The sequence below is a fragment of the Macaca mulatta genome, chromosome 7 (assembly GCF_049350105.2).
Source record: "Macaca mulatta isolate MMU2019108-1 chromosome 7, T2T-MMU8v2.0, whole genome shotgun sequence".
Classification (NCBI taxonomy): domain Eukaryota; kingdom Metazoa; phylum Chordata; class Mammalia; order Primates; family Cercopithecidae; genus Macaca; species Macaca mulatta.
Window position 1 is genome coordinate 120,199,298 of NC_133412.1, and position 25,349 is coordinate 120,224,646.

A 25,349-nucleotide genomic window follows, 5' to 3' on the forward strand; every position below is an offset into this window, starting at 1 on the left:
TGGATTAGCATAGCTGATGCACAAAAGAAGACCATAAGCGCTTGGTGGGAAATAAAGATGAAAAGAAAGAGACTCTATTCAAGGAATGCATTTTCTTGGTATTGAGGAGATCTTCTAAAATTTTTAAATAAAGGATTTATATGATCAAATTAATTTTTTTTTTTTTTTAGGAAAAATATTGTGGTAGATAGGAAAAGCAGAAACCACAGAGGGAAGAGACGAGTTGCAAAAAAATTAAATCACTGGTGAAAGTCTGAACCAAGGTGAGGTCAGTGGGACCAAAAATGATGCCTTAGGCAATGAAGGGGATAATAGCGCCAGTCATGAAGACAGCGAGGAAAAGGAGAGGTAGATCGATGTATGTATAATGTGTCAATTTTATGCATCTGTCAATCACACATCCAGAAGCAGTGTTTCTTCATTTCCAAATATATGCGTAACATTTTATTTTCTCTTTGCTTTTGATTTTTTGCTTAACTGAACTGTAGTCAGATAAAATAGTCCACGTTTTCAATCCTCTGAATTTGTTAACACTTGCTGTATGACACAATATACAGAAGATTTCTGTTCTTGGTGTGCTCGCTAAGAAGGAATAGTCTGCACTTTTGAAGTGTGATATGTATCTATTGGGCTGAGTCTAATATCGAGGAGTTGTCCAAATCATCCATATAGTTGTTTATTTATTTTTTGCCTACTTATTCCAGTTGAATTAATTCAGAAGAGTATGTTAAACTCCTCTAAAAAAAGTTATAAGTTTTAGATACCTAATTTAAAAATTCTCCTTGTAGTTCTGCCTCCGTTTTGCTTGACCTGTTTTGAGGCTATGCTATTAGGTAGATATGAATTTAGAACTGGTTTATGTTGTCCATGAGTTGAATATTGAATATTTTATCACTATGGTCTCTTTTGTCTCCAGCAATGCGATATCTATATATGTGTGTGTGTGTGTGTGTGTGTGTGTGTGTATGTGTGTGTATATATATATACACATATATAGTCTAACATTATTATAGTTACATTGGCATTTATTTTGTTAGTATTTGCATGTGATTTTTTTCCATCCTTTTAATCTTATACTTTCAATATCTTTATAAGTATTCTTATTCTTATACTTTCAGTATCTTTAAATTTTACAAGCATCTCTTTTAAACATCGTGAGCTTATGTTTTATTTTTTAGGATATTTTTAAAGTCTGTCAATCGTTTTTTAACCCAGAGCACTTATTAGCACTTTATTCATTGACATTTACTGTAACTACTTATTTTGTACTTTTATTTTATTGCATTTTTGTATTAAATTTACTGTAACTTATTATTGTGTACTGTTTGTTTTCTGCTACTTTTTATTGCCTTCTTTTAGATGGATGGATTACATTATCATTCTGATCTTTTTGCTGCTACTACTTGAAGATTTATTTACTCTGTTTCTATTATTCCGATTATCTCAAAGCTTGCAACATGCATACTTAAGTTATCCAAAAACATCAATCAATACCCTTATTATACTACTGAAGAAAACAATAATCTAAGGATAATTTATTCCTTTTATTCTCATTCTAACATGTGTTAGTGAGTCATGAATTTCAATTCTCTTTTTTTTAATAAAAAGTCTATTGTACATAGTCGGGCGTGGTGGCTCACGCCTGTGAGCCTCCCAGCACTTTGGGAGGCTAAGGAGGGCGGATCATGAGATCAGGACTTTGAGACCAGCCTGGCCAACATAGTGAAACTCCGTCTTTACTAAAAATACAAAAATTAGCCGGGCATGTGGCGTGTGGCTGTAGCCCCAGCTACTCAGGAGGCTGAGGCAGTCGAATCGCTTGAACCCAGGAAGCAGAGGTTGTGGTGAGCTGAGATTGCGCCACTGCACTCCAGCCTGGGAAACAGAGCTAGACTCTGTCTCAAAAAAAAAAAAAAAATTATATTGTACATTATAGTATAATATTGTATACCTATAGTATTTTTTTAAAGTCCAGATATTTGCTAGCTTATTTGCCCTTCATTCCTTCTTTCATTGTAGACTTTCCATCTGTGACCACTCTCCTTGTGTCTGAAGTTATCATTTAGATCTATCATATCTTTAGTGAACTCTTCGATCATGATTTTCTAAAAAATATATTTTAGTTTGTGGGGCTGGGAAACCAAGAGCTCTTAATGCTATGCCCAAAGACTGAAGTTCTCTATAGGAAACCATACACATGCAATAGTGTTATGTTTTCCTGAGGAAATCCAAGACTTAGCCACTCATAAGCATGCAATAATCCATGACTAGTGATGTGGAGAAGTAAACAAAGGTCCCAAAGTGTATGTATATATGTATTTACGTGTGTGTGTGTATACATGTATATGTTATATACATACACACATATACATACATATATGTATATATACATATATGTGTACATGAAATATAATTTTCATTTTTCATATGTATATGTGTATATGCACATATACACATATGTAGAATTTGTGTGTACATATACATATATAGAATTATACATATTATGTATAACATATATATGTACATATAAGTTAAAATACATATATATTTTAATATTTTATATATACATATAAATATGTTTTATATATACATACATGTATGTGTATATATATTTAATGTTTTATATATACATATATGTGTATGCATATATATACACACACACACATTAAACATTAAAAGGTATTTTCTTTGTAGGTTGTCAGGCTTTGTTCTTTCAGTGCACCATTATATAATTCCACTGTCTTCAGATGGCTCTTGTTGGTGTAAAGAGGTCAACTCAAAGTCTTACACTTTGAAATGAATGTCTTTTTTTTCCTCCAGCCACTTTCAAAATATCTGTGTCATTGCTGTTCTGCAGTTTCAATATACGGTTCCTAGGGATGGGTTTCTTTTTCACTTACGGGTTTGAAATTTGTTGGGCTTCTTAAATCTGTTAAGTTTGGTGTCTTTCATTTGAAGTAATTTTGGAAAATTCTCATGATTAGTTGTTTAAATAACACCTCTATTTCCTTCTTTATATCCTCGTTAGATGATCCTGTTCATTCTGTTTTTGATGTCTTTTAACCCCTTTTCAAATTTTCCACTTGTTGATTTTTCTGAACTGCATTATGAATAAATTCATCTGAACTAATTCAGTTCATTAATTCTTTCTCCAATCCTACTTAATCTGCAAAATATATATTGTGTTTTTAATTCCAATAATGTATACTTCATTTATTCCTCTTCTGTGTAGTTATTTTGTACACCTGCCATACAACTTTTTTGTATGTTTCCACTACCTGAAAAAGTAGTTAAGCTTATCTTACACTTTTGTGAACAAAGTAATTGTTTTATACTGCCTGATATTTTTTTTTTTTTTTTTTTTTGAGACGGAGTCTCAGTCTGTCACCCAGGCTGGGATGCAGTGGCACGATCTCGGCTCACTGCAAGCTCCTCCTCCTAGGTTCACGCCATTCTCCTGCCTCAGCCTCCCGAGTAGCTGGTACTACAGGCACCCGCCACCATGCCCGGCTAATTTTTTTATTTTTAGTAGAGATGGGGTTTCATCGTGTTAGCCAGGATGGTCTCGATCTCCTGACCTTGTGATCCACTCACCTCAGCCTCCCAAAATGCTGGGATTACAGGCGTGAGACACCGCACCGGGCCACTGCCTGATAATTTCAATTGAAGTTTTGAGGAAGTTTTTCTGTTGGTTTTCTTTCGAAGTACTGTCGTCCTGTGTGTTCTTGATTACTTTCGATAAATTTGATTCTATGCTATTCATTGACCTTTAAAAATATTTATAGGATATTTCAATGACTAAAATGATGGTTTCTTTCTCCAGAGAAAATTTGTGTCCGCAGGCAACTATAGACATCACTGTCTAGGATCACATTTAAGTGCATGACCTCAGGCTAATTTGATTTATCAAGTGACTTGAATTTGAGTTAAAAATCCATATAAAGGTCAACTATCAACTATAATTTCAAGAATGCATTACCACATCATCCCATCCTGTTCATTTCAAAGTCACACATTTCTTGCACTCCCTTAGGAGTGGGAATGTGTAGATTGGGTTTACCTCTGCTTTACTCCTACCCTACAGATATAATCCTTTGAGTTCCAACTTCTTGGCAGAAAGTTCCACCAACAGATCCCTCCCCTAGTGAATACTCTGGGTTTGAAGTTCTGCACCTCTTGCCCAAAGATGCCATCAGAATTTGGAAGCTTAGATTTGTCCATGTTCAACAAATATCCTCAAGGCAAATGTAACTTCATTTTACTTCTTTCATTAAATTCGACAAAGTAATTTTTCAAATAAACATTTTAAATGTTTTTAAAATTAATTTTACAATATTGTCCAGAATTTTTAGTTGTTTACATTGGAGAGGTTTTACATAATATTTTGTCTATTACATGCCTAGAAGCATGTATCTAATTGTCAAGAGAAAATATGGATCTAAAACTCAGAAGAAAGGACTGACCAAAGGTTACAGTTATTAAGATAGCTCAGAGTGAATACAGATAAAAAATAAGTAAAATGCCAAATATGGACTTTATTCTTGAATATAATCACTTATGGGGTTAGAGAAAAATAAAAGCTTTTAAAGGAGAATAATCATAAACAATCAATGAGATGTGGGGATCCAGAGTGTTGTGTTACAAAAATTAAAGGAGCTGCATGTTTTAGAGAATATGAGCGGTCAAAAGTACCAAATGCCATCAAAAACCAAGTTAAGACTGATGATATGTAGAATATATATTTTTTCTTTGACAAGTTTAGTACCATTAAGGAATACAGTAAAAGCAGTTTTACTGTGTATTATACGTAATTTGGGTTTGGGGTATGTGAATTGATGGTTAAACTGTGGAAATAATGAGTGATAACTGTTCAAGAACACTGTCCATGATTTTAAAAGATAATTATTTATGTTGATTCTACCTTAAAATATTTTAGGAGCTTATAAATTTGTCACTTTATCCACTACCACTACCATTGTTTCTCACATGGACTACTACAAATTCCCTGCAGTGGACTTGTAATAGGTCAATGTACTCCTTTTGTTCTCTCATTCTTCTGAGATTTTTCAAATGTGCGTTTAACAGAAAAATAAGCTCATGTTACTTTCCTGTTCAAAAAACTTTATGGACTCACCCCTGCTTGCTATTCAGGACTTCAAGGTCCTGCAAGTTCTGGCTCTGCCCATGTTCTCAACCATTCTTGTCTTGATGACTATGTCCCAAACACGTAAGTTTTCTTCTTGTTTCTACATGACAAGACTTTTGTAGACTTTAGACCTCTAATTTGTTCTTTCTGCCTGAGATGTTCTTTCCTTTGGTTTTTCAATAGCTCGCTCATTCTCATCATTCAGATTTTACCCCTTCAGAAAGCCCATCTTTGATGACAAGTTGGTAAAGTAACTTCTCCCATGGTTAATTTTTATTTATTATTCCATGTATTTTCTGCATATCTTCACTATTTGTTCATATCTTGTTTATGTAAGCTCCATTACAAAGGGACCTAAAATTCTCCAATCATTGTTGCATCCCATGTGTCCATCACAGTATCTGTCATTATAGTTGGTGATATATCATTATTCATTGAATAAACGAATACATGAGTGGTGTTAAAAGACTAAAGATGTATACATTTTCTTCAAAATTCCTCCCATCAAGACCTGGAGTTTACGTTTATTTCATTAAGTCTGGATGGGCTCTGTGATTATTTTCACTATTGGAACACAGAGCAGAAGTGATGCTGTGCCAATTGCTGGGACCAGGACACAAGTGTCTGGCAGTTCCACTTCCTATCTTTTGAAGTACCCACTCTGGAAGCTCTGAACCCCATGTAAAACTTCAACCTCTCCTCTGCAGAAACCATATGAAGAGGCCCAGAGACAATATGGAGAAGCAGAGGGCACAGTATAGCTAAGACTTCCAGTTGTCCCCACCAAGGTTCCAGACATATGAAATCATCTTGGACATTAGAGACCAAATCAGCTATCCACTGGTTAGAATTACTATGATTAGATATAATAAAATGTGGTTCTTTTAAGCTCTGAAGTATTGCAGTAGTTTGTTATACAGCAAGAAATAACTGAAACAGATGCCTTCTCTCCTTCAAAAGTCGAGTCTGACACTATGAGTGGAGTCAAAAGAACAAGGAGGCAAAACATTAAGGCACAGTTTAAGGGACAGTCTAAGTTGGTTCAGGAAGGAAATAATTCAGAAGGAAACTCATGGGGGAAGACAACCAACAGATTGATTTGCTAGAACAACTAAAAAACTTGAAAAGCAAATATATTGAGAACAAAGGTGTCTGAGAGCCAGAATGTTGCAGTCAATACACAGGATATTGTTGCAATTTAATAGTTCACAGGTAGAGAAGTTTGGAATGATTACAAAATCAAAGATATGATCATTGGAATGTAATACTGAAGTGGAGTGAAGATTAATGATACTAGAATCAAATGCTAATAAGTTAAGTGAATACAGTCTTCGCTCTCCAGTTATATTTGTATTTGCCTAACAAAGCTAAATGTGTTTGCAGCTATTTTGTTTCTTCTTATAAAAGGAGAAATTTCCTTTTAAGTGGAAGTAGTTATCAGTGTAATTAATTATACCTAATGGGAAAATATCCCCAAATGCATATTTACTTTTTTATAGATTATTTTTGTGAGAATTCTTTGAAAGTATCTGACTTAATGAATTATTACCAGCAATGGGGGTTTTTCTAGACTCTCTCTCTCTATGTCATTTGTCCACATCTGAAAGATTCAGCCCATTCAATTTTCAATGGCCAGTAAGGAAGAATGATAATGTTGGCTTAAAATTCTTCAAACATAGTCTATTTTCATACAGTTTAATAGAGTCTGAGTTGGAAAGCATCCCTAAATTAAAGGCTACTTAAAAGGTCTTTTATTTAAAAGACTGCCCACACTACTTTGATTCCAGGGTAGTTTCTTCACCTCAAAAAAGCTAAATAATACGAAACCAAGCACACTCATTATAGTGCACTCAAGTCTGCCAATGGAAATTTTCTCCTGATAGAAGGTTCATTTTAAGCATACTAGCTATTAATAGTTTGACATTTCATTCTTTGGAATATCCAGTGAGAAGGATAGGCCTTTGCAGTTATGATTAAATGTACAGTGTGAAAAATTTGAACATGATGAAAGAAAGCTTCAGGTGTTAAAAAAAAGAAAGTTAGAGCTCACTATTCTGATAGAATCAGTTTTTTTATGGCATAAAATTTATTCAGAATGTTATTATGAAATATTTAACATGAAGGAAATGAAATATATAGGAACATTATAAGAAAATCTACTTAGCATATTCTGAAATGCTTAAAAAGTAGGATTTCTTAAGAAAAGTAGGTGCCTGTGTTTTGTTCAATTATATTATACAAGTTTTTCACTTATACTGAAATATCTGATTAAAAAGTCTATGAAACTACCACACTACATGTATACTAAAGGATGATGATTATAAAAACAAAAATAAAGATTATATTTCTTGATACTGAATATTTACTAAATGCTAGATACTGTATTAAGATATTCACGGCCGGGCGCAGTGGCTCACGCCAGTAATCCCAGCACTTTGGGAGGCCGAGGCGGGCGGATCACAAGGTCAGGAGATGGAGACCATCCTGGCTAACACAGTGAAACCCCGTCTCTATTAAAAATACAAAAAAATTAGCCAGGCGTGGTGGCGGCCGCCTGTAGTCCCCACTACTCGGGAGGCTGAGGCAGGAGAATGGCACGAACCCGGGAGGTGGAGCTTACAGTGAGCTGAGATCGAGGCACTGCACTCCAGCCTGGGCGACAGAGCGAGACTGTCTCAAAAAAAAAAAAAAAAAAAAAAAAAAGATCTTCACACAGATTATCTTTTTATAACAATAACCCATTTATAGAAGAAAAAGAGAAGAGGAACAGAAAAATTAAGCAAAATCACCCAGCTAAAAAGTAGCAGAATAAGGAATCAAACAAGGCAATCTGATTCCACAGCCTATGTCACATTATTTCCAATTGCAAATACTACCAGTGGTTCATGAATTAGCTCTCTGCCTAAAAGAGGACTTTGAAAATCTTGCCTTACTGGTTATATAAAGTTGTCAATTAAAACAGAGGTTGACCTACTCACACCATCATTTAGAATTCACAAACTTGCAAAGGCATTAAAAGAAAAGTCACGCTTTGTGGAAAGCATCAAAGTATTACAATAAAACTACTAATTTAAAGAAAAATATTACAGAATTTTAAATCAAATTCAAATTGCAGTTTATATGGCAATGTAATTCATGTAAATTAATTTTGGTAGTACCCATATATTATAATATATACAAGTGTTTGTAGAATATGAAATGTCTGAAGGTAAAAGTGTGACCTTTCAAAGTAACTAAGGATTTTAGTTGTAATAAAGTCATTAAGTAACACGTGCCCAAAATTAATGATTTTAGCATTTTCATTTTGTATCTACTGGCTCAAGATGTCCGGCAAGGTTTCCAAATACTCAGTTCTAATGTTCAAATCCATATAGAGATATCTACCTTATTTGGGAAGAATAACGCATGAAAATATCAGATTATAGGAAAATGTTTATTTGTGTATATTTCTTAATAAGGGGATGAGAGAGTAGTTCATGCATTTTTTTCACAATATGAATAAAATTTTGCCTTTATTTCTTGAAAAACAATTGCCAGTTTCAATGAGTACCAGAAGTGTAGGCAAAGCAATAATTTTAATTTTAAAAACAATAAAAGATGTTGAAATAAATAAAACCTTCAAATTAATATTAAAAATATTAATATAACCTGTTTTTAAATATTTAAGGGAGTGTGAGACAATGGATGTTAAATATGCATAGGGCTGTCTTCAATCACTTACAGTTGAAAGAGGAGTTGAAACAGTCCTGTCTATTTGGAGGACTTCATGTAAGTACAGTCTTAATTATTTAACCATTAGAGGAGCACTGAGAAATATGTACTCATTAGAGTGATTTCCTCTCGAGCCACATCTTCCCAAGTCAAAAGCATGCCCAACCAAATACTTGTTGTCTGGTTCTTTGTTGGGATTAAAGTCATTTAAGGAAAATTGTGCTCTTAATTATTTACAAAAGCAATATAAAAGAAAATCTAGGAGTTAGAGTATTAGGTCAGTGAATTAAATTCTTCCATTGCCCATTAAAAAGAGTTAAATTGCTACAATTAATGTATGACAACCTCTGTCTCCATGAACATATAGAAGTGTTGGCGGGGTGGTGTCCCTGAAGAGAGCATGGAAGATCTGTACTTCACCTTCATCAGTCCTTACCTACTACATCTTTTCTATTTGGCTGTCCCTGAGTTGTATTCACTACAGTTGTCCCCCCTTATCCATGCAGGATACATTCCAAGACCCCCAGCAGATGACAGAACTTGCAGATAGTATTGAACACTATATTTACTGTTTTTTTCCTTATACAAACATACATACCTATGACAAATTTTCATTTATTAATTAGGCACAGTAAGAGATGGACAACAATAACTAATAATAAAATAGAACAATTATAATATACAGTAATAAAAAAATGTAAATATAATCCCTCCTCTTCTCTCTCAAAATACTATAAAAAGGAAAGAAGCTGCAGATTCAGGGAGTGAGTGACTGACCCCCAGGACTTCACAACCTCACCAATAACTTCAATAATCCTAAGCATGAGAAAACCCCTTGACTCTCTGGGGGCCTCAAGGCGAACACAGAAAGCTGCCTAGATATTATGTAGAGGAATTGCTCCGAGAAGGAACTCATTCTGGGTCCCACATGTTTCTGAGACCTGAGCAGGTGCAACATGGTGCCATTCTGAGAGCTCAGTCCTCAAAGACCTGCGAACTGCCCTGGGGCTAACACTACCTCTGGCGCAGCTGGCCAAGGTAGAAGGCGGGAGGCTGGGCACTTTCACACACCCTGAGGACAAATCGCCCTGATGCTGCTGCTGCAGGCTGTTATGGGACCAAGACAAGGGGAGATCACCTGCCCCACAGGTGCCTGCCTGAGCTGCTCCCACAGACAGTGGTTCCACCTTCTCCAGAGACAGGCTCACAGCACAGCAGGCCAAAATCTCTGAAGGTAGGTGTAAAAATTCCCAACAAAATATTACCAAATAGAATCCAGCAGCACATCAACATAGTACTGGACGTCCTAGTCAGAGCAATTAGCCAAGAAAAAGAAATAAAAGGCATCTATATTGAAAACGATGAAGTCAAAGTGACCTCTTTGCTGATGACATGATCTTAGGTCTAGAAAAATATAAAGACTTCATTTAAAAATTCCTAGATTTGGGCTGGGCGCAGTGGCTCACACCTGTAATCGCAGCACTTTGGGAAGCCAAGGTGGGTGGATCAACACCAGCTTGGCCAACATGGTGAAACCCCGTCTCTACTAAAAATACAACAACAACAAAAAAAATTAGCTGGGTGTGGTGGTGTATGCCTGTAGTCCCAGCTACTTGGGAAGCTGAGGCAGGAGAATTGCTTGAACCTGGGAGGCAGAGGTTGTAGTGAGCTGAGATCATGCTACTGCACTGCAGCCTAGTCAACAGAGCAAGACTCTGTCTCAAAAAAATAAAAATAAAAATAAAAATAAATAAATAAATATCCTAGATTTGATAAATAAATTGAGGAATGTTGCAGGATACAAAATCAGCACATAAAAATCAGTAGTGTTTCTATATACCAATAATGAACTAGCTGAGAAAAAAATCAAGAAAACAATCCCACTTACAATAGCTACAAAAAATAAATAGGAATAAATTTAACAAAGGAGGTAAAAGATCTCTGCAAGGGCAACTACAGAACTGATGAAATAAATTAAAGAGGACACAAACAACTGGAAAGACATTCCATGTTCATAAGTAAGAAGAATTGATGTCATTAAAATGATTCTACTGGACAAAGCAATCTATAGATTGAAAGCAATCCCTATAAAAATGTCAATGTAATTTTTCACAGAATTAGAAAAAGAAAATAATCATAGAATTTGTATGAAACCAAAAAAGAGTCAGAATAGCCAAAGCAATCCTAAGCAAAAAGAAGAAAGTTAGAGGCATCATATTACCCAACTTCGAAATATAATATAATACAAGGCCATGGTAACAATAACAGTATAGTATTCATATAAAAACAGGCATAGACCAATGGAATGGAATAATGAGTCCAGAAATAAATCCACATATTTTCAGCCAACTGACATTCTGTATAGGTGCCAAGAACATACACTGGGGAAAAGATACTATTTTTAATAAATGGTGCTGGAAAACTGAATATCCACATGCAGAAGAAGAAAACTGGATGTCCATCTTTACCCATGTACAAACCCAAGATGGATTAAAGACTTAAATGTAAAATTTAAAATTATAAAGCCAACTAGAAAACAACATAGGGGAAACACTTTAAGACATCAGTCTAGGCAAAGATTTCATGGCTAAGACATTGCAATCACTGACAACTATAACAAAAATAGACAAATGGGACTATATTAAATTTAAAAGCATCTGCACAGCAAGAGAAAAAACAGAATGAACTGACAACCTGCTGAATGGGAGAAAATATCTTCAAACTATTTATCTGACAAATGATAATGTCTAGAATATACAAAGAACCCAATAACTCAATAATTTTTTAAAACTCTCATTAAAAGTGGCCTAAAGCCATAAATAGATATTTCTCAAAAGAAGACATAAAAATGGCCAACAGGTATCTGAAAAACTGCTCAACATCACTAATCATTATGGAAAGCAAATCAAAACCACAATTACCTTACCAATCACTTTACCCCAGTTAGAATGGCTATTAAAAAGACCAAAAAAAACACAAAACACAAAAAACAAAAACAAAAACAAAAAACAGATACTGGTGAGGATGCAGAGAAAAGACAATTCATACACTACTAGTGGGCATGTAAATTAGTACACCCACTATAGAAATCATTATGGCAATTACTCAAAAAAACTAAAAATAGAACTATCACAATCCACCAATCCCACTGGCTATTTATCCAAAGGAAAAGAAATGTATATATCAAAGGGATATGTACCTGAATTTGCACATTTATCACAGCATGATTCACAATAGCAAAGATATAGAATCAACCTACGTCCACCAATGGATGAATGGATAAAGTAGCATATGTACACAATGGAGTACTATTCAGCAATTAAAATAAATGAAATCATGTCATGCAGTAACATGGATGAAACTGGGGGACATTATCGTAAGTGAGGTAAGACAGTCACTGAAAGACAAATACCACATATTCTCTTTCACATGTGAGAGATACAAAATTAGATCTTATGGAGATAGAGTATAGATAGATACTAGAGGCTTGGAAGGTATATGGATGGGAGGAGGGGATAAAGATATGTTGATTACTGGGTACAAATATGCAGTTAGATAGAAGACATAAACCCCAAAACTCGATAGCGGATTAGGGAGACCATAGGTAGCAACAATGTATTATATAATAAAAATAGTTAAAGGAGAGGTAAATAAAGAGGTAAACAGTTAAAAAAAAAAAAAAAAAAAAAAGCTAAAAGAGCCATGTGTTACCTACACATACAAATGATAAATACTCAGGGTAATGGATAGCCCAGATACGCTGACTTGATCATTACACCTTCTATACATGTAACACATCCTCACATGTACCTCATAAATATGTAAAATACATTGTTATCAATACAATTTTTAAAATTCTGTAGTATTTTTTGGACCACTGTTGACTTTGGGTTGTTGAAATAATGGAAAGTAAAACCTACTGTATAATAAACCTATAAATGTAATTAAGATGTTTTCTTGTGTTCCATGAGTTCATCGAGTCAACTATCTAACCTGAGGTGGCAGGGGTTGTCATAGGAACCTCAGAATCTATAGCTGGTAGGTTAGAAATATGGGTGGCAAACTGGGATTTGTGACTGGCATTTGAAATGGGGCCAATCTAGTGGGGCTGAGTCCTTTAACTTATAGGATGTGTGCTACCTCAGGATATTTACTGTGAGAATTGAACTGAATTGTTGAATACCCAGTTAGTGCCGGAGAATTGGAGAATTGATGTGGAAAACACACCAGGTATTTGGTGTCAGAAAGAACAAAAGAACTGCCAATTAAGTTTTAAAATAAATCCAATTTATTCAGTAGAGAACTATATGAAAATCATCTACTTGAGAAAAGATACTGAGACGTTTGTAGGATCTGTCTGAATGTATATAGAAGAAAAAAGGATTGAGATGGCCAACAGTTTTTAGATTAACTCAGTATGATTATGCTAGCACATTTCACATACTTATTACTTCATTTAATATTTATAACAAATTTGTAAACTATTATCACTAGCTACATTTTATAGATAAGGAAATTAAATATGAGAAGTTACATTTTCAAGCAACCCACGCATTCCAGATAACAGGTTTAGATCCAAATCCAAATCACATGACATCAAAGTCCAAAGCTACACCACTCCTACAAAATAACATAGAAAAAAAGCTAGATGACCTTGGGCTTGGTGATAGCTTTTTAGATACAACAACAACGGAATAATTACTGAAAGAAGTAGCTTTTAAGCTGAACTCTAATTGAAATTATTATTTCGTTGTTCTGCAAACACATGGTCAAGAACATGAAAAGAAAAACTACAGACTGGGAGAAAATATTTGCCAAGACATATCTAATAAATGATTGTTATTGAAAACATACAGAAACTCTAAAAACTCAACAATAAGAAAATAAATGACCTTATTTTAAAAATGGGTCAAAGACCTTAACAGACACCTCACCAAAGAAGAAAAACAGATGGAAATTATGAGGAGATGCTGTGCATCATGTCATCAAGGAAATGCAAATTAAAACAATAAAATACTCTGATATGGTTATTAGAATGCCCAAAATCCAGAAGAATGACATCACCAAATGCTGGTAAGGATGTAGAGCAATGTGAATTTTCATTCATTGCTGGTAGAAATGCAACATGGCACAGCCACTTTGGAAAATATTTTGGCAGTTTCTTACAAAAGTATACATATTCTTACCGTGTGATCCAGCAATCATAGACCTTAGTATTTACTCAAAGGATTTGAAAACTTATGTTTACAAACAAACAAACAAAAAAACAACCAATATCACAGTGCAGTTAAATTCAGCTAGTAATTTTTTTGAAGAAGACTTGTTCAATAAAGGAAGTAGTGCATCACCTTACATTTTAATACAAACAATGTAATCCTATTGTGCAGCTTGTACAAAAAGCCCCTTTGAGAAACACTGACCTGGACTCCATGTCTTAATGAAATAATTGGTCAATGTTTAACAGACAATGCAGGAAGCTCTGTACGGAAGGCAAAACTGTCATGACAGGACTCAGCCTGCTGTGAAATTAAAAAATGAATGGAGATTTAGAATATATGCATTCAAAAATATAGCTATCAGTGACATGTGGGCAGTTTTTTCTAAAAGGCAAAAGATTGTTTCAGCTAAAGATGTTTCAGGTAAAATGAAACAAACTCCAAACTAACGGTATCCAAATTGTAAAGAAAAAACTAAAATTACCTCTGTTTGCAGATGATAGAAAACTATGTGAAAACCCTAAAGATTCCATGTTAAATAGTTGTTATAACAAATAAATCAAAAAAGTAAGCAAGCAAAAAAGTCAACATACTAAATCAGTTTCATTTCTTTCTTTATTATTATTATTACTATTACTACTATTATTGGAGATACAGTTTTATTCACAATCATAGCCACTGCATCCTCGGACTGCTGGATTTAAGTGATCCTCCCAACTCACCCTCCCAAAATGCTGGAATGGCAGGTATAAGCCACCACACCCAGCTAATCAGTTGCATTTCTATACACTAACAATAAACATTTTGAAAGAGAAATTACAAAAAAAAATCCATTTATAATAGTGTCAAAAGTAATAAAACATGTAAGAATTCATTTAAATACTTAGGAGTTAATTTAAACAAGGAATTAAAGGACTTGTGCAATAGAAACTACAGACCATTTCTGAAAGAAACAAGACATAAATAAATGAAAATATATCACATGTTCATTAATTGGAAGACCTAGTATTGTTAATACATCAAAACTACCCAAAGACATATGCAGATTCAACGTAATCTCTATCAAAATCCCAATGCCATTTGTTTTTTGCAGAAATAGAAAAACCCATTCTAAAATTCTTATTAATCTCAAGGGTCCCTGAATAGCCACAACAAATCTTGAAAAAGAAAACAAAGCTGGAAAACTTGCACTTCTTGATTTCAAAAGTCACCACAAAGCTCCAGCAATCAAAACAGCATGGTATTGGCATAAAAATAGACATATGGATCAATCAAACAGAATGGAGAACCCAGAAGTACCCCTTGCATATATGGTGAAGTTATTTTGTAAAAAGGAGGCGAGGTCATTCAACGGGGAATAGATAGTCTTCTCAACAAACGGTGTTGTGAAAACTGGATATTCACATGCAAAAGAATAAAGTTAGATCACTATATACGGAAATTAATTTAAAATGAGTCAAAGGCCTGAATGTAAGATTTAAAAATATAAAACTCTTAGAAGAAAACATGGGACAAAACTTCATGACATTGAATTTGTTGGTAATTTTTTGGGTATGACACTAAAGGCACGGATGACAACAGAAAACAAATGGAATTCATAATTTTTTTTCAAGTTGTGCATTAAAATAGCAACAGAGTAAAAATGTAACCCACAGAATGAAAGAAAATATTTGCAACTCTCATTTATGGTAAGCAATTAGTATACAGAATGGATAAAAACTCCTAAAACTCAATAAAAAAGCAATAGCTCAATTCAAAAATGGGCAAATAACTTGAACAGATATTTCTCCAATGATATTCAAATGGCCAGTAAGCACATAAAGATGCTGAACATCAGTAGTCATTAGAAAAATGCTAATTAAAACTACAATGAGATGCCATTTAACATTAGAAGAGCTATTAGAAGAGCTTCTACTTAAAAAAATGAAAATAACAAATGTTGGTGAGAATGTAGGGAAATTAGAACCCTTAAGCACTGTTGGAGGGAATGCAAAATGGTACAGCCACTGTGAAAACAGTATAGTTGTTTCTCACAATTTATAAAAAAGGATTACTACATGATCCAGGGATTCTACTTCTAAGTGGACACTTAATTGCAAGCAGAGTCTCAAAGATATATTTGTACATCCAGGTTCATATCAGCATTATTCACAACACCTAAAATATAGGATCAAAGCAAGTTTTCATCAACAGATGAATGGATAAACAAAATGAGGTCTACACGTACAATAGAATATCAATCAGCTTTTAAGGGGAATGAAATTCTGACATATGCTACAACATGGATGAAGTTTGAGGACATTATGCTAGGTGACATAAACTAGTCACAAAAAGAGAAGTACTTTATGATTTCACTCATATAGAGTACTTAGATAAGTTAAACTTTTAAAAACAAAATGAAATAGTGGTTGCCAGAGGCTGTTGGAGATTTCTTAGTCCATTTGAGTTACTATAAAAAAAAATACCATAAACTGAATGGCTTATGAACATTTATTTCTCACAGTTCTAAAAGCAGGGAAGTTCAAGATCAGGAAACCCGCAGATTCAGTGTCTGAGGGGGGCCAGTTTCCTGGTTCAGACATAAGGATTCTTGCTATGTCCTGATACGTGGAAGGAACAAGACAACAATAGTGAACCTCTTTTATACAGGCACTAATACCATTCTTCAGAGCTCTGCCCTCATGACCTAACCACCTCCCAAAAGGATCAACCTTCTAATACCTAACAACATTGGTGAATAGGTATCAACACAATAATTTTCAGAGAAAATGAGGAGTTATTGTTTAATATATTGAGAGTTTCAGTTTTACAAGATGAAAAGTGTTATGAAGATGGATGATAGTGTTGGATACACATCATTATGAATGTATTAATACCACTAAACTATATGCTTAAAAATATTTGAGATGGTAAATTATGTGTATTTTACCACAGTCACAAAAATGAACTCAGAGGCTTAAAACAAACAAAAACAAAAACACAGTGGCTTAAAACAAAACAAAAAAGAACAAAACAGAACATCAATAAACCACTGTTACAGAAATTGATCAATAATCAATCGTTACAGAAATTGTTTATTTATTGATCAATAAACCACTGTTACAGAAGATTACTGTAAATTTTAAAAAATAGAACTGAAAAAGGACAGTGACATCATTCTTTACCTCTAGAACAAATGATACTATTTGATGTGACTTCATAGTTGTGAATCAGGAAGTAAGAAAACAGCTTTGTTAGAGTTGTTTTCTCTAACAGTTGGTTAGACATTCAGGCAGTAATTTGCTTTTATTTTACATGATCTAGCATGCATAAAAACCAATCTGTGAATAATTCTTTGAAAATACAAAAAGGTTGATCCCAAAACAAAGCTATCATATCCATTATTGGTGCATATAATGTTATTAATTTGATATTGAATTGAGTGTGCTGTCTTCATTGTTTTATTTAATGACTGTCAAGATTTTTCATTCATTCACACATTTCTTCAGTTATTTAACATACTTTTTTCTCATATTTTTCTAAAAGCAATTCTTCTAGAATTGAGTTTTCAGGAATATAATTTCACAGGTAGAAAGGAACTGTGCTTTTCTTACTCATCTGCTCTCAAATTACATGCACCATTATTGAAACTAATGAGTAGATAATTGCAGATTAATTGTAATTTTAACAAGTTTGTGCCTTGGAATGTAAACATACCATTTTATATTATTCAAACTTCATCATTCTCATGGAAATTAAGACAGAAGTCAAAAAAGATTGTCTATCCAAATTATGTTACTAATGACATGGCGACCAAATTCTCAATTCTTTATTATTTACAGTTTTGTTTTATAAAATAGATATAGCACATTAGAGTATGCATGACTATATGACATATGTATCATCAAGCTCCAAGAGTAAAAATTAACTCTAGAAATTTCTTTTTTTTTTTTTTCTTTTTTATTATACTTTAAGTTCTAGGGTACATGTACATAACGTGCAGGTTTGTTACATATGTATACATGCGCCACGCTGGCGTGTTGCACCCATTAACTCATCATTTACATTAGGTATATCTCCTAAGCTATCCCTCCCCCCTCCCCCCACCCCACAACAGACCCTGGTGTGTGATGTTCCCCTTCCTGTGTCCAAGTGTTCTCATTGTTCAATTCCCACCTATGAGTGAGAACATGCGGTGTTTGGTTTTCCGTTCTTGAGATAGTTTGCTGAGAATGATGGTTTCCAGCTGTATCCATGTCCCTACAAAGGACATGAACTCATCTGTTTTTATGGCTGCATAGTATTCCATGGTGTATATGTGCCACATTTTCTTTCTTTCTTTTTTTTTTTTTTGAGGCGGAGTCTTCACTCTGTCGCCTGGGCTGGAGTGCAGTGGCACCATCCCGGCTCACTGCAAGCTCCGCCTCCCGGGTTCGCGCCATTCTCCGGCCTCAGCCTCCCGAGTACCTGGGACTATAGGCGCCTGCCACCGCACCCGGCTAATTTTTTTGTATTTTAGTAGAGATGGGGTTTCACCGTATTAGCCAGGATGGTCTCGATCTCCTGACCTCGTGATCCGCCGGCCTTGCTTCCCAAAGTGCAGGGATTACAGGCGTGAGCCACCGAGCCTGGCCTTATGTGCCACATTTTCTTAATGCAATCTGTCATTGATGGACATTTGGGTTGGTTCCAAGTCTTTGCTATTGTGAATAGTGCCACAATAAACATATATGTGCACGTGTCTTCATAGCAGCATGATTTATAACCCTTTGGGTATATACCCAGTAATGGGATGGCTGGGTCAAATGGTATTTCTAGTTTTAGATCCTTGCGGAATCACCACACTGTCTTCCACAATGGTTGAACTAGTTTACAGTCCCAGCAATAGTGTAAAAGTGTTCCTATTTCTCCACATCCTCTCCAGTACCTGTTGTTTCCTGACTTTTTAATAATCACCATTCTAACTGGTGTGAGATAGTATCTCATTGTGGTTTTGATTTACATTTCTCTGACGGCTAGTGATGATGAGCATTTTTTAATGTGACTGTTGGCTGCATAAATGTCTTCTCTTGAGAAATGTCTGTTCATAACCTTTGCCCACTTTTTGAAGGGTTTTTTTTTTCTTGTAAATTTGAGTTCTTTGTACGTTCTGGATATTAGCCCTTTGTCAGGTGAGTAGATTGCAAAAATTTTCTCCCATTCTGTAGGTTGCCTGTTCACTCTGATGGTAGTTTCTTTTGCTGTGCAGAAGCTCTTTCAATCCTAAGCCAAAAGAACAAAGCTGGAGGCATCATGCTACCTGACTTCAAACTATACTACAAGGCTACAGTAACCAAAACAGCATGGTACTGGTACCAAAACAGAGCTATAGACCAACGGAACAGAGCCCTCAGAAATAATACCACACATCTACAACCATCTGATCTTTGACAAACCTGACAAAAACAAGAAATGGGGAAAGGATTCCCTATTTAATAAATGGTGCTGGGAAAACTGGCTAGCCATAAGTAGAAAGCTGAAACTGGATCCCTTCCTTACACCTTATACAAAAATTAATTCAAGATGGATTAGAGACTTAAATGTTATACCGAAAACCCTAAAAACCCTAGAGGTAAACCTAGGCAATGCCATTCAGGACATAGGCATGGGCAAGGACTTCATGTCTAAAACATCAAAAGCAATGACAACACAAGCTGAAATTGACAAATGGGATCTAATTAAACTAAAGAGCTTCTACACAGCAATAGAATTTCATATCAGAAAAAAAGCCAATTTTCACATTTCTTCTCATTTTTTTTTTTTTTAAACACTTTCACTAGTCACTCTAGAATTCAAGGCCCTCCTTTTTTTCTTAAAGGATAATATGAATGGGAGGGGTTGAAATAAGAAGTTACGTTTCTAATTTTTTTTCCCTGTCACAAAGATTGACAAGCATTAATGCAAGAAACAAAAAAAGATGAAAACAGAGATTTCATTTCCTAGAATAAGTAACCCTAACTATATTAGTAAGTAATCATAATTAGACCATCTATTTTATCATTGTCCACATTTTTACATCCAAATACGAAATGGCCATTTGATAATAGCCACAATTAGGCAAATATTGGCCTCCCAGAAATGTAGTTAAAATGCAGCCTTTTACACCAGGAAGTCTATTATAACTAACCATTTTATATGCTGATAGTTCTAATTAAGTCAGAATTTTACTTAAGAAGACAGATGCTTAGTTTGACAAATGCAGTATAAATTGATCATCTTTTACAAACCAGTTACAGATATACTATTGATCAATAACATGGTAGTAAACTTAGTAGGTATAAAACTTTTCAGAAATAATTTTTTCACAACAACAGAAATTGGGGCGATAATGTAGGGGGACCCAGCAAAAGAAATATCCTTGAAAATCTTGCTGGAGAAATTGTGAAGACTCGTCTTAGGCCAAAAAAGTAGATAATGTGTTGCTTTAGTCTCAGTAGTAAGGGACTATAAAAATAAATTTCATCACCAAAAATGTGAGTGAGTAGAGATTGTTTTCTTTCCAGTTTTTGCTTATGGCTTAACAGTTTTTTTCAGAGTATCTTTATATTGAAGAAGTATGTTTGTCATTTTATTTTTCTTGAGGATTAAAGACATTCATTATGTTCTAGGTATAATAGTTTCAACAAAACAAAATAAAGCAAGAAAATAAAACTAAAATGATTATAATTCCAGTAGCTGTAAAATTGTGTCATATCAAGCATAGTGATCACATTGTCTTACTTTACTCTTTTGTCTATTTTAACAAAGATAAACATTCTGATGAAAAATGTTAGGAACCACTCATATTTAGAAAATGTTTTAATATACCACTGTTATTAGGTTTCAAAATTGGCTTCTTCATTTATTGTAATTTAAGGAAGATATTTAACATATGTGCTAATATTGAAGTGCTGCATTAAATGAAGAAATGAAATGAAGAATATGGGCAATAATTTAGACAGCAATGAGTTTTGCTGCTGATATTAATTACCAAGCATTATAGTGGATGCTCTCATGATATACTTCAAAATAGTGACTATAAAAATATATTTTTTCACTATATTTCACATACAGGTACTGACAGAAGAAGCAATGCACTTTTTAATGTGCCATAAATTCCTTTATATCAAGTAGCTATAAATATGAAGTTTCAGCTTTTGGAGATTATTGTTGGTAACAGGAGAAAAGCTGTTATCATTGCCTCTCCCAAGTCATAGTTGCTGCATTTAGAAACATTGAGAAAATACTACAGAATCCCTATTATAAAAAATGCTAAATCCTTCCTGAATGACTCAGAGAGGCAAGCTAATATTTATATCTCCATTCACATTCAGTATTATGGTAACTACATTTTTCTTAAATACTGAGTTTGCAAAACAGGTCATTTCATAGACTTTCAATATATATGTGAATTGACTGCTCATGTAAACAGAGGTTGCTATTCAACATTGTAACTATTTAAAAACATACCTTGTTTTATTGCATTACACTTTATTGTGCTTCACAGACAACGCATTTTTTACAAATTGCAGATCTGTGCCAATCCTGCATTGAGCAAATTTATTAGTGTCACTTTTCCTATAGCATATAAGAAGTTACGTTTCTAATTTTTTTTCCCTGTCACAAAGATTGACAAGTATTAATGCAAGAAACAAAAAAAGAGACTTTGTGTCTCTGTGTGACATTTTGGTAATTATTAAAATATTTCCAACTTTTTCACTATTATTATATGCAAAATGGTAACCTTTTTTTCAGTGATCTTACTATTGTTACTGCTATTATTGTTTTGGAATGCTGGGAACTGCACATATATGACAAACTTAATATGTGTCGTGTGTGTTCTGACTGCTCCACCAACCAGCCGTTTCCCTGTCTCTCATCTTCTCCTTCTCCTTAAGCCTTCCTCTTCTCTGAGACACAACAATGTTGAAATTAGGCCAATTAACAACACTACAATGGTCATTAAGTGTTCACATGAAAGGAAGAGTTGCACATCTCTCACTTTAAATCAAAGCTTAAAATAATTAAACTTACTAAGGAAAGCATATATGAAAGATATTTCATATCTCATATTGAAAACTGAGATAAGCCAATAGCTAAGCCTTTTGCTTAGTGAAAGCAAATAAAAGGTTCATGATGAAAATTAAAAGTGCTACTCCAGTGAACACAGAAAATGATTAAAAAAAAAAAAAGCAAAACAACTTTATTGCTGATATGGAGAAAGTTTAGCGGTCTGAATAGAAGATCAAACCAGCCACAATATGCCCTTACCCCAAACCCTAATTTACAGCAGGGTTCTAACTCTCTTTAATGGTATCAAGGCTGAAAGATGTGAGGAAGCTGCAGAAGAATAGTTTGAAGCTATCAAAGGTTGATTCATGGGGTTAAAGGTAAGAAGCCATCATGATAACTGAAAAGTACAAGATGAAGCTGCAAGTGCTGATGTATAAGCTATAGCAAGTTATCTGGAAGATCTAGGTAAGGTTATTGACAAAGGTGGCTACACCAAACAACAGATTTTCAATGTAGATGAAACAGCCTTCTTTGGAGAAGATGCCATTTAAACCTTTCATAGCTAAAGAGAAGTCATTGCATGGCTTCAAACCTTCATATTACAGATTGATTATACTGTTGGGGGCTAATGTAGCTGGGGTAAGTGCATTAGTGTAAGTGTAAGTCAATGCTCAATGGCCATTCCAAAATCCTTGTGCCCTTAAGAATTATGCTAAATCAACATTATGAATTATGCTACAATCTACATTTGTGATTAATGGGAGGAGGTCAAAATATCAACACTAACAGGAGTTTGGAAAAAGTTGATTCCAACACTCATGGAAAACTTTGAGAGGATCAAGACTTCAGTTGAGGAAATCACCTCAGATGTGCCGGAAATAGCAAGATAACTAAAATTAGAAGTGGAGCCTGAAGATGTGACTGAACTGCTGCAATCTCACAAAATAATTTCAGTGAATGAAGAGTTGTTTTTTATGAATAAGCAAAGAAAGTGCTTTCTTGAGATGGAATCTAATTCTAGTGAAGATGCTGTGAACATTGCTGAAATTACCACAAAGGATTTAGAATATTACATAACATTCATTGATAAAGCAGTGGCAGGGTTTGAGAGGATTGACTCCAATTTTGAAAGAAGTTTTACTGTGGATAAAATGCTATCAAACATCATGACATGCTAAAGATAAATCTCTCATGAAATGAAATGATGAGTTAATGTGGCAAACTTCACTGTTGTTTTATTTTAAGAAATTGCCACAGCCTTCAGTAACCACCACCACATTGAGTCAGCAGCCATAAACATCAAGGCAAGACCCTCCACCAGCAAAAATAGTATGACTCAATGACTCAATAAAGGTTCAGATGATTGTGAACATTTATTAACAATAAAGTATGTTTAGTTCAGCTATGTACACTTTTTAGATATAATGCTATTGCACACTTAATAGACAACAGTATAATGTAGCTATAAATTTAATATTCACTAGGAAACCAGAAAATTGTGTGACTTGTCTCATTTCAGAATTTGCTTTATTGCAGTAGTCTGGAACTGAACTCCCAATATCTTTGAGGAATGCCTGTGTTTCAAATTCTGACTTTCGATCATCTTAGACTTTAAAAAGCCTTTTATTATTTGTCTCTGGATAACAGCATATATTTATGATAATAAATAATCTCTATTGAGATTGAAGACTACCATCTAAGACATTTTTTTACCCTTCAAAATACTTTTTAAGAGTCTGGGCCAGGCGTGGTAGCTCATGCCTGTAATCCCAGCACTTTGGGAGGCCGAGGAGGGCAGACCATAAGGTCAGGAGTCTGAGATCAGCCTGACCAACACGGTGAAACCCTGTCTCTACTAAAACTACAAAAACTAGCCGGCTGTGGTGGTATGCACCTGTAATCCCAGCTACTTAAGAGGCTGAGGCAGGAGAATCGCTTGAACCCGGAAGGCGGAGGTTGCAGTGAGCAGAGATCGTGCCACTGCACTCCAGCCTGGGTGACAGAGCGAGACTCCAAGAAAAAAAAAAAGAAAGTCTGTACTAGAATATAATAAATTAAAATATAAATTTATGTTTTTAATACTACTGTATGGAAATATGCATTTCAGGCCCTCTTTTTATAGGGTTTATGGCTAAGATAAAGAAGATAAGGCATAAATATATACACATTTAAATAATACAATAGATAAGTTTAATAGTTTAAAAATGTCAAGTGGTAGGTGTCAAAAGAGTGATATAGAGTACCAATGCTGTAAGTTTTCATAAGAAGAGCACATCATTGTGGGATGAAGTGATCTAGGTTATCATGACCTGTTTTGTAAATAATCTTTTGATCAGACAGAGAGAAAGAAGTCGAGAAAATTGTGAGAAGGTAGCATTCACAGTAGAGAGGGGCTGAGACTAAAAATCAGAGCATTGTACACCTTCTGAGTCTGCATTTTTAATATATTTGGGTCTTGGTCAACTAAAAGATACGGACTAGCCACAAAGATGAATGATTCTTTAAACAAAATCACAGAGGTGACACACCAAAAGCATGTTGACAAAAGTGATGGATAGCAGGATACTATCAGTTCAACTTAGAGCTTCAGAGGTTGAGCAATATGTGATATGCATATAATCGGATTTATGAGTCCATGCATCCATTCAAAAGTATTTGAGCATCACCTAAATATTAACTAGTCTTTCAGACATAGTATTTCTGAGTGATGTCTGACACAAGTGTTGTAACAAGAACTTTTCAATTTTCCTCAGTGTTTCAGCTATATACACAAGTGACTACAATAAAAGACACCATATGATACGAGTACTAACATGAAAAGACTAGTAGGGTAACCATATAATTTATCTTCCAAACTGTGTAAAGGAGGTCCATAAATTATTAAAATAGTATTATGCTATGATTAAAATGGTGTAAAACTAGTACTATTAAAATGGTATATAATTATTAAAATAAAAATATTTATTTACAGATGGACAAATTAGTTTTAATATATTAGTATAACCAAAAATTAGTTCCTTTAAAAAACTAATGCAGGCTGGGCATGGTGGCTCACGCCTGTAATCCCAGCACTTTGGGGGGCCGAGGCAGGCAGATCACGAGGTCAGGAGATAGAGACCATCCTGGCCAACATGGTGAAACCCTTTCTCTACTAAAAATAGAAAAATTAGCTGGGCGTGGTGGCACATGCTTGTAATCCCAGCTACTTGGGCTGCTGAGACAGGAGAATCATTGAACCCAGGAGGTGGAGGTTGCAGTGAGCCAAG

At 34.5% G+C, this 25,349-nt stretch overlaps 1 protein-coding gene across 1 annotated transcript in view; it reads right to left on the minus strand.

Moving 5' to 3' along the window:
* MDGA2 (MAM domain containing glycosylphosphatidylinositol anchor 2) overlaps positions 1 to 25,349 on the minus strand; it is an 832,021-nt gene that overhangs the window by 115,014 nt on the left and 691,658 nt on the right. The gene's annotated exons all lie outside the window — the stretch shown is intronic.